This window comes from Micropterus dolomieu, linkage group LG23, assembly GCF_021292245.1.
Source record: "Micropterus dolomieu isolate WLL.071019.BEF.003 ecotype Adirondacks linkage group LG23, ASM2129224v1, whole genome shotgun sequence".
Lineage (NCBI taxonomy): Eukaryota > Metazoa > Chordata > Actinopteri > Centrarchiformes > Centrarchidae > Micropterus > Micropterus dolomieu.
In genome coordinates this window covers 16,987,326-16,997,646 of record NC_060172.1, presented here as the reverse complement: position 1 = coordinate 16,997,646, position 10,321 = coordinate 16,987,326, and the positions used below count along the sequence as shown (strand labels likewise).

Below are 10,321 nucleotides of genomic sequence, written 5' to 3'. Positions count from 1 at the left end.
GAGAGAGAGAGAGAGAACACACAGGGAGGCAGGCAGGGAACAGAAAACCAAGGAAAAAGCAGAATAACTGATAAAAAGGAGAAAAAACCAGGACACTCACCGTCAGCCGGGCTGCCACCACAACAGCTGCTGCAGAAATGTGAGCAAAATTAGAATTTCTATTGTAAGCTTGTTATTTCTTATATTGCAACCCTACCGTCCCTAAAACATTGTTAAAAATTAATGTTAAAACTGCTATATTATATCAAAATGTTCCCCGTTTGTTACAGTAGGTATGTTTTATAAAATTAGCATAGTTCATAGTGATACTGGGCTGTGTTAGACGTTTTAAAACTGAAACAAATATAAGATTTACCAGATTGTCCCTTAAAAAATGTGCTGCAGCAGCCGCCACCAAGGTCTCTCATATCAGAAAAGGAAGGAAAAGCTGGTTCTGTAGAATGACATGACAGTCCAAAGAAAAGGAGTCTAGAGACTGTGAAAGTCAGCAAGTTAGACAGGGGACTGGGAGAGCAAGACCACTGAAAGACAGAGATAGAGTCAGTCTAAGAACATCTAAGCAGGGCTTTAATTTCCCAGGTGGCCTTGCTGGGGATCTTGTGGCCCCCAATTCACCAACTTGGGCTGACGAGAACTCAGTCTGACCAAATGAAAGCAAATGGAAACTCCATCGTGATAAACAGGCCAATTAAGGCTTAACCAATACTCACAGTCTCAGATGACCTCTGACAGGTCGACTGTATGTGAGGATGGAGAAGAACTTTGATGCTGCTCCCATTGTGTAGAACTATAAACGTGTGTTAAGATGTAGATTTTCTGTCCCATGTATGAATCCAGTTTGAGAAATTTACTTTTCTTTTAGTATCGTCTATGATTATGCATGTAAAAGACTCTCCCTCTCAGGCAATGTGTTATTTTACATTAAAACAGTTTGTCAAGTCTGAAGCTGGGTGACTTGTGTAAGCCTCCAAGCTGTACTTCAGCCCATGAAAGGCTGTAAGGAAAGGAGTGATATCAGTATACAAGCTTCTTAATTAATTATGCTCTGAACTGTGTAAAAAAAAAAAAAGGGTCCACCTCACATCTTTCATCTCTAAAATCTAAGAGGCAGTCAACAGACAGAAAAATGCAATTAGTTTTTGTTTGCACCTCAAACTGGATAGATTGCCTGAGAAGCAAACAATGAAGCCGCAAAATACAACTACTGCTTATGCGATCAGTCTTCATTTTTTATGCCTGGTCGGCATGATAATGAAAGGATTTTGAGCAGATGTTATTGTTGTTGAGTTACAAAACTACTAATGTTTATAAAAGCAGCAATTACCAAATGTTTGTGCCAAAGCACCATTTCTTTTCCTCAGAGAAGTGCAGTTTTATTATTCACACACTAAAAGGCCCCCACTGCCAGTTTCTTCAGTAAGCCGACAAAAGACGGACCTCCGGAGCAATTCCCTGGCAGAGAAAGTGGCCGGCCAACGGCTTTAAGCTGTCCTAACCAAGAACGCATGGAACTCAGTAAGACCAAACCAAGGCGTTCTGTGATCAGTGATGTCCAATAGTTGTTAATAGATTATCTTTAACTCTTAAAACTCATAGTTCATTAGCTGCCCATGTGAATCAAACCCCACATTCTCATTGTTTAGCCATTGTTTATTTCTTTGATGTATATTTAACCGCATTTATGTCACCTTAGTTAGTTAATAAACTTCACTGTAATCACAGAAATTGTGTGTGTGTGTTGCCTAATGTTACCTCCGACTCCCTCTCATGAGAATTTACCCTTCGATATGAGACTGACTGATTGATTTAAGATAACTGAGCGATTATTAACTAACTGATCACTAGTGAATAATTGTATAATTATTAACCATACCTAGGGAATCCCGAGACCCTGGGCGAACGGAATTTCCCGAGACCCTGGTCTGGTTGATGGTAGGCGCTGGCATCCCGGTGCCTGGAGCCCCGACTGAAGTCTGTTGATGGTAGGCGGCCGGGGGCACTAGCATCCTGGTGCACGGTGTCCCGGCTGGAGCCGGTTGCTGAAATCACTGCTGTGGTTCCTAGAGGTGTATGACTGGAGGTGATGGCATCTCCGTGCCGGGAGCCCCTATTGGGACTGGCTGCTGTATAATGTAAGCTGCTGGTGCTGTTGTTGTAAGCACTGATGCGAGGTGGAGGTTTCAGAATTGCTGACATGATAGCGTTGAAAAGTTTGTTGTATTGTCTGTTCTGTAAATGGGATTCTTTCATCTTCAACAGTTTTTCGACATGGGACCTTGCTGAAGTGGGGTAACGCTGTGATCAGCTGTTCTTGTGAGGTGAATTCTCGGGTGAAATGTTCCCGATTGTTGAGATTAAGCGGACCACGGAAGAGATGGAGTTAAGCTGGACTCACCGACTTCCTGGCCGGCTTTATAATTGTGGAAAACGGAGTCTCAGCATGGAGACGGAAGAGAAGAGTTCGTCTTCTGGTGCAGGGTCTGCTGCCTTGGACATTGAAAATGACTGTCGTGAGTTCATCAGAATAATTCATTGTCTGTTGGCGATTTACCGACACTTCTCGAAGAGGTAAGTGACTGGATAGAGTAGCTTGTGGTGATTCATCATATGGCATAGCAGCATTAGCAAATCGTGCTCGACAAGCTGTTGCTTGGTCTCAGTTCAGGTGCGGAATGTGAGAGCCGTGCAAGATACGAGAGCGAAGAAGAGGAGTATTTATGGAAATTCTGCGATGACGTGGTTTATATGTGGTCCCGCACCTGAAACTCTGCTAATTAGCACCACTCAAATAAAACATGTGGTTAACATTTTGAATCACTTAGGTTTATGAAAAGATCATGGTTTGAAGTAATCAAGTTATGTAACTTAAATAAGTTATATTAATACATTACTTAGCTCAAGTTAAAAAGACGTCAATGTTGACTATTGGTTTCACACGGGAAACAAACACTGGTTTTCTGGGCAAAGTCCCTAGCCATGTTCGCTCTTGATAAAATCCAGCACCCGTCCCACCCCAACCATTTTTCCTCAAGTTACTAGGACAATACTGAACTAATCTACCCATAATCAACAGGTGAAATAAAATTATTTTACCAATGAAGTCCAAATTAATTCTAACCTTCTGAGGTCTATACAACATATTTTTAGCCTTGCTAGCAGTATGGATGGCACTGCTGGTGCAGCCCTTTGGTCAAGACGGACATTCATATTCAGGATGGCAGGATGATTTGTAATCACTTTGGTAAACATGGTAAACATTTACACATTTAACTACTTAATATCAGCATTGTCATGTGATCATGCAGACATGAGCATTTATCTCAAAACAACACTGTGCTGAAGTATGGCATCAAAGAGTTGCTTGAATATTGTTATATATTTATTTATACATATACATATTTATATAATGTGAAGCACTTTAGAAAAAAAAGTGAATACATTGTATATTGCCACTTAAGGAGTCACACCAAAAGTAGTAGCAATGGTGAATATTAAAATGAGTAAGACAAATATGGAAGACAATAATGTTAAATGTTTCAGTGTATGCCAAATGCTGATATGAGACTTGCAGGTTATAAACATCTTAAAGGGTTCACTGACATTGAAACTGAAATTTCAAGAAGGTCTCAACAATGTGACTTGAGGTTTTCTTTAATGTCTGTATAGCATTTCAAAATCCTTTTCAACTGTCCATCAAATTTTCTTATGACATTCCTACATTTAACAAGGTCAGAACGTGTCAACCCTGACTCTGACTCTGACAACACAGTTATGCTGTTTTCTAAATTTAACCACACTCCAAAAACAAAGAAGCCACCCTATGAGATCATGAGATTCACAGGGGCAACTGAAAATGACCTGCTCTTCAATGAGCATTTTTGTTGTAGGAAGATATTTATAGCTAAAAGGAAATGCAATTAACCACAAATGTAAGCAGACTTAAATTCCCCAGCTGACAGTCAATTTTTCTGCTTTCCTGCTTTAACCTTAGAGCACATGGATGTATCACAATTAATTTAGCAGTTAAATTTTAAGATGATCAATATACATTTAATATTAATTAGACTAAGTCATTTCACAGTCCTCATATTGTTCAGTTACTGAAAAATTATTTCAAATGTAGGAAAAGGACAACCAATTTCAACCTGGGGAATGTGGAACGCCATCTTCACCAGAAATGGATCACAGGAGCCCACTGACATGGCATTCTCAGCTCAGCTCTAAGGTCAAGTTTAGGAGTACAATAATTAATAGTTTGCCAGTGACACATGGACTGATGATAAAGGTGTTTATTCCAAGCAGGAACTGACTGGGACAAAAATTCTACCCTGGCACTGTAGCCAAACCAGCCCACATTACAACGCCCACGCATCCCCACCCATGAAAACATGCATTCATTACTTAAATTTGTATTCAGTTGGTGAAATAACAGCACCATATGTAACGCATTTAAGTATTTAATGCATACAACTGGCAAACAATGCTTAGGCTACTACTATTTAAAGAGAACATGTTTATTACAAATTTACACAAAGTGAAGTCTACTACTGTAGAGTTAATTACAAACCCCAAATACATGTGTGTGTCACTGTTTTCTCCCTACCTCTACCACACTCCTCCCTGTCTCTGCTAGGCCTACAGTAGCATCCGTCCTCACTGCACTGGTACCGGAAGACCAGTGGTCTCTGGCTGTACTGATTCCAGCAACATCCTAATTAATGAACTCAGTATAGCATGTACACATTGCAGCAAAATGTTTTCTCACTGACTGGTCTAAACCTTGGAGTACAGATGAATAAACAAGTAATAACAACAGCACAAAAGGCAATAGAATATATATACACCTAGCAAAAACTGTAAGTATTAGCAGCAGTAATCGTGTGTGATTGTTTGTGTGTACCGACATGTTTTTACATTTTTAAATTCCTTATGATACACAATCATTTGTGAATTAAAATAAAGTATGCTAGTGTTGCCTGTGTGTCTGCTGCTTGTGTGTGTGTGTGTGAGTGTGAGAGAGTGATCTGTGTGTGTGATGTAGCTGCACAGGTTCCTCCTAGGGATGAAATGGTATGAAAATTTCATATCACGATTATAGTGACCAAAATTATCACGGTTATCAGTATTATCACAGTATTGTAAAAATGTGCTGAAAAAGATCAAAATGTAGTGATACAGACACTGAAACCATTTCAACAAGTTTTATATTGAAAACTACAATTACAATTGCCGAGATCGAGAATTGTGTGCAATAAAATAACAGCAAATACATTTTGTAAACATATGAAAATCATGAGTGTGCATTATTAAGATTTTATATTATATAGGTAGTAATACAATGACCCCGTGGACAATTACATGAAAACAAATAAGTTTTAGAAGACAGTGATAGTAACTGCAATGAGCCCAAAAACTGACGTAAATACAGAGGACTCTGTAGCGTTTCTAGATATGCTGGTTGGTTGACTAAACTGCGTAATGTGTTATGTGCAGTGGACAAATAGACTCTTAGCAAGTCAGACAGACAAACCAAAGCTAAAAGTTAACTCACCCTGCATTCACTATAAGGTCATTTTCTTCAATCAAGTTTCCCTCAGCGCTCTCATAAAAGCTAAAATACGACCGGACTTCAGAGTGACTGAAAAATCTCCGCAGCGCTGTCATTGACCCAAACAAACCCACGCTGCATTCTGCGCATGCGCGCCTGCTTGTGGGAGACGCTGGACAGTGTTTGCCGTGAGATTATAATAGCGCGGTTAACCGTACGCGGTTATCATGGAATTAAAATGTGTACGGTAATAATAACCGGGAATTTTACCATGGTTTAAACCGGTAATCGTTTCATCCCTAGTTCCTCCTACACACAAAAATATTTTGGTTCTTCAGCATTTCTTTGAGGTGGTTGAGGTGCTATATAGCACCGTTACCATGTAAAGAACCAGCTCAGCTCCTGTATGGTTCTTAAGAGGTTTTATAAACTCTCTTTTTAGTCTTTTGAAGAAACAACAACACTTAAAGAATGTATATTTCCTGATGATAACATATTAAAGCAGAGGTTCTCAACCTTTTTTCCCGCAAACTCCCCCAACATGTCTAAGGAAATATTCCAGGGCCCCCACAGGAGACTCTTTGGCTCGGCTGCGAACCGATCCAGTGAGAGCTGAAGGTCACGCACCTGATGATGCCATCAGGACCACATCATCCGCAAAAAGCAGTGACGAGATCCCAAGCCCCCCGAACCGCAGACCCTCCTCGCCACGACTACGCCTGTCGAGATTAACGAGAATCCCCCATCAGCCTCGAGCTCTGCCTGTACTAAAGAGGGCGTGTCAGTTGGATTTAGGAGTTCCTCAAAGTGTTCCTTCCACCGCCCAATTACCTCCCCAGTTGAGGTCAGCAGGGTCCCATCCTTACTGTACACAGCTTGGACGGTTCCCCGCTTCCCCCTCCTGAGATGGCGGACAGTTCCCCAGAAACACTTTGGTGCCGATCGAAAGTCCTTCTCCGAACTTCTCCCACACCCGCTGCTTTCCATCTGCCACAGCAGAGGCTGCAGTCCTTCAGGCCCGTCGGTACCTTGCAACCGCCTCCGGAGTCCTCCGAGACAACAAATCTCGGAAGGCCTCCTTCTTCAGTCGGACAGCTTCCCTGACCACCGGTGTCCACCACGGTGTTCGAGGGTTACTGCCCCTTGAGGCACCTAAGACCTTGAGACCACAGCTTTCCGCTTCAGCAATAGAGGTTTTGAACATTGCCCACTCCTGTCCAATGTCCCCAACCTCCATAGGGATGCCAGAAAAGCTCCGCTGGAGGTTTGAATTGAAGATCTCACAGACAGGGGCCTATTCCAGACGTTCCCAGTTCACCCGCACTACCCGTTTGGGCTTACCAGGTCTGTCCAGAGTCTTCCCCCACCCCCTGACCCAACTCAACACTAGATGGTGATCAGCTCTGCCCCTCTCTTCACCTGAGTGTCCGAAACATGCGGCCTCAATCAGATGAAACGATTACAAAATCGATCATTGATCTTCGGCCTAGGGTGCTCTGGTACCATGTACACTTATGAGCATCCTTATGCTCGAACATGGTGTTCGTTATAGACAATCCATGACTAGCACAGAAGTCTAACAACAAACACCCACTCGGGTTCAGATCAGGGGGGCCGTTCCTCCCAATCACGCCTTTCCAGGTATCTCCATCATTGCCCACATGCGAGTTGAAGTCTCCCAGCAGAACTATGGAGTCCCCTACTGGAGCCCCATACAGAACTCCATTCAGGGTCTCCAAGAAGGCCGTATACTCTAAACTGCTATTTGGTGCATATGCACAAACAACAGTCAGTTTTCCCCCCCAGTACCCGAAGGCGTAGGGAGGCGACCCTCTCGTTCACCGGAGTAAACTCCAACGTAGCGGTGCTCAGCCGGGGACTTGTGAGTATCCCCACACCTGCCTTGCACCTCACACCTTGAGCAACTCCAGAGAAGAATAGTGTCCATCCCCTATCAGGTTCCAGAACCGAGACTGTGCGTGGAGGTCAGCCCCACCAGATCTAATTGGTAGCGCTCCATCTCCCGCACAAGTTCCGGCTCCTTCCCCCACAGAGAGGTGACGTTCCACGTCCCCAGAGCCAGCCTCTGCTGCCCGGGTCTGGTCCGTCGAGGTCCCTGACCTTCACTGCCACCCATGTGGCAGCGCACCCGACCCCTGCGGATCTTCCGATGGATGGTGGGTCCAAAGGATCGAGAGGGGGGTGCCACGTTGCTTCTTCGGGCTGAGCCCGGCCGGGCTCCGTGGCAAACCTGGCCACCAGGCGCTCGCCGACGAGCCCTCCCTCTGGCCCTGGCTCCAGACGGGGGCCCCGGGCTTCCTCCGGGCAGGATCTCTCCTCCTCTTCCTCGATTTATCATCAAGGGTCTTTGTGAACCATTCTCAGTCTGGCCCCTCACCTGGAACCACTTTGCCTTGGGAGACCCTACCAGGAGCACTAGGCTCCCGACAACACAGCCCCCAGGTTCACTGGGGCACACAAACCTCTCTACCACGATAAGGTGATGGTTCCCGGAGAGGCTGACATAATATAATTTTTTTTTTTAAAAAAAGCAAGCCTCTGCCTTACCGTTAAGCACTGCATTCAAATATTCAGTAGCCTACTAATTTCCAGTATGGCCTGAGCAGTCAGGAAGGGATGGCTGGGTGACTGTCCGAAGGAGGAATAGTCGTAAGCATTCAAAGCCCATGGGTCACCACCAACCTGTTCACGTTTCTAACAGATTTTCCCCACTCAGTGACACACCCGCTGAGAAACCAACTCTGATCATTGGCAGCTCCATTTTGAGAAACGTGGAGTTAGCGAAGCCAGCGGCCATAGTTAAGTGCATCCCTGGGGCCAGAGCGGGCGACATTGAGTCTTATTTGAAACTGCTGGCTAAGGATAAACGTAAATACAGTAAGATTGTTGTTTACGTCGGCGGTAATGACTCCCGGTTACGCCAATCGGAGGTCACTAAGATTAATGTTGAGTCGGTGTGTACATATGCAAAAATAATGTCGGACACCGTAGTTTTCTCTGGACCCCTGCCAAATCTGACTAGTCATGACATGTATAGCCGCATGTCGTCATTCCGCTGCTGGTTGTCGAGGTGGTGTCCAGCAAACGATGTGGGCTTTGTAGATCATTGGCAGACTTTCTGGGGAAGCCCTGGTCTGATTCGGAGAGACGGCATCCATCCCACTTGGGAAGGAGAAGCTCTCATTTCTAGAAATCTGGCCAAGTTTATTAGTGGAACAAATCCATGACAACCCAGAGTTGAGACCAGGAGGCAGTCTAACACATTTCTCTGCTCCTCCATTTCAGGAGTTACTTAGTGAAAATCCTATAGTGACGGTGTCTGTCCCCCGACCAGCGAAATTATTTAAATCAAAGGTAAACAGAAGAGGAGCTGTGCATAAAAACCTCATAAAAATTAAAACCACAAGAGCAATAGTGCAAACAAATAGGACAGTTAAATGTGGACTCTTAAACATCAGATCTCTCTCTTCTAAAGGTGTACTAGTAAATGAACTAATATCAGATTATGATATTGATTTATTTTGTCTTACTGAAACCTGGCTAGGTGATGGAGAATACGATGAATCCACCCCTCCCAGTCATATTAATACTCACATTCCTCGAGGCACAGGCCGAGGAGGTGGAGTTGCAGCTATCTTCAACTCTAGCCTACTAATCAGCTGTAAATTCCATCAGCTCTAAATTCATTATCAAGTCACAAAGTAACGGAGGACTCCTATGCTAATTTCCGTCCCTCCCAAATCGATCATCTTGTTGATGATGCTGCAGGCTCGCTGCGAATGACACTCTACTCTGTAGCCCCTCTAAAAAAGTATATTATATAAAATATTAGTATATTAAAGTATAATACTGAAACTCGCAAATTAAAGCAAATATCGCGGAAACTTGAGAGGAATTGGCGTTCCACCAAACTGGAAAATTCTCGTTTAATTTGGTAAGATAGTCTTAAAACTTATAGGAAGGCCCTCCGTAATGCCAGAGCAGCGTACTACTTGTCATTAATAGAGGAAAATAGGAACAACCCCGGGTTTCTTTTCAGCACTGTAGCCAGGCTGACAGAGAGTCACAGCTCTATTGAGCCAAGTATTCCCATAGCTCTCAGTAGTTAACACTTCTTGAGCTTCTTTAATGATAAAATTCTAACTATCAGAAACAAAATTCACCAAGACCTGCCCTCAACTGGCACCAACTTATCTCTAAACTCAGGAACCTTAGAAACAGCTGTAGAACCAGATATATGTTTAGACTGTTTTGCTTCCCTCAATCTTTACCAACTAACTTACTAACTAAACCATCAACCTGCCTTTTAGAGCCCATCCCGACTAGGTTGCTTAAAGATGTTTTACCCTTAGTCAGCACTTCTATACTAGATATGATCAATCTATCTCTATCAACAGGCTATGTACCACAGTACTTTAAAGTAGCTGTAATTAAACCTCTTCTGAAAAAGCCCAAACTTGATCCGGATGTTTTAGCCAACTATAGACCTATATCTTACCTTCCATATCTCTCTAAGGTTCTGGAGAAAGCAGTTGCTAAACAGCTGTGTGATTTTCTACAGAGCAATAGTTTATTTGAGGATTTTCAGTCAGGATTTAGAGCTCATCATAGCACAGAGACAGCACTGGTGAAAATTACTAACGACCTCCTTATTGCATCAGACAAAGGACTTGTCTCTGTACTGGTTTTATTAGATCTTAGTGCTGCATTTGATACCATTGACCATCAGATCCTATTGCAGAGACTGGAACA

General features: G+C 43.4%; 1 long non-coding RNA gene across 1 annotated transcript; it reads left to right on the top strand.

Annotated features, from left to right (window-relative positions):
• The first annotated feature begins 1,753 nt into the window (after positions 1-1,753).
• On the top strand, positions 1,754-4,887 carry LOC123963534. Its single transcript, XR_006823201.1, has 3 exons — positions 1,754-2,132; positions 2,260-2,568; positions 4,124-4,887. It is a non-coding gene; the product is annotated as an uncharacterized LOC123963534 (long non-coding RNA).
• The last annotated feature ends 5,434 nt before the right edge of the window (positions 4,888-10,321 follow it).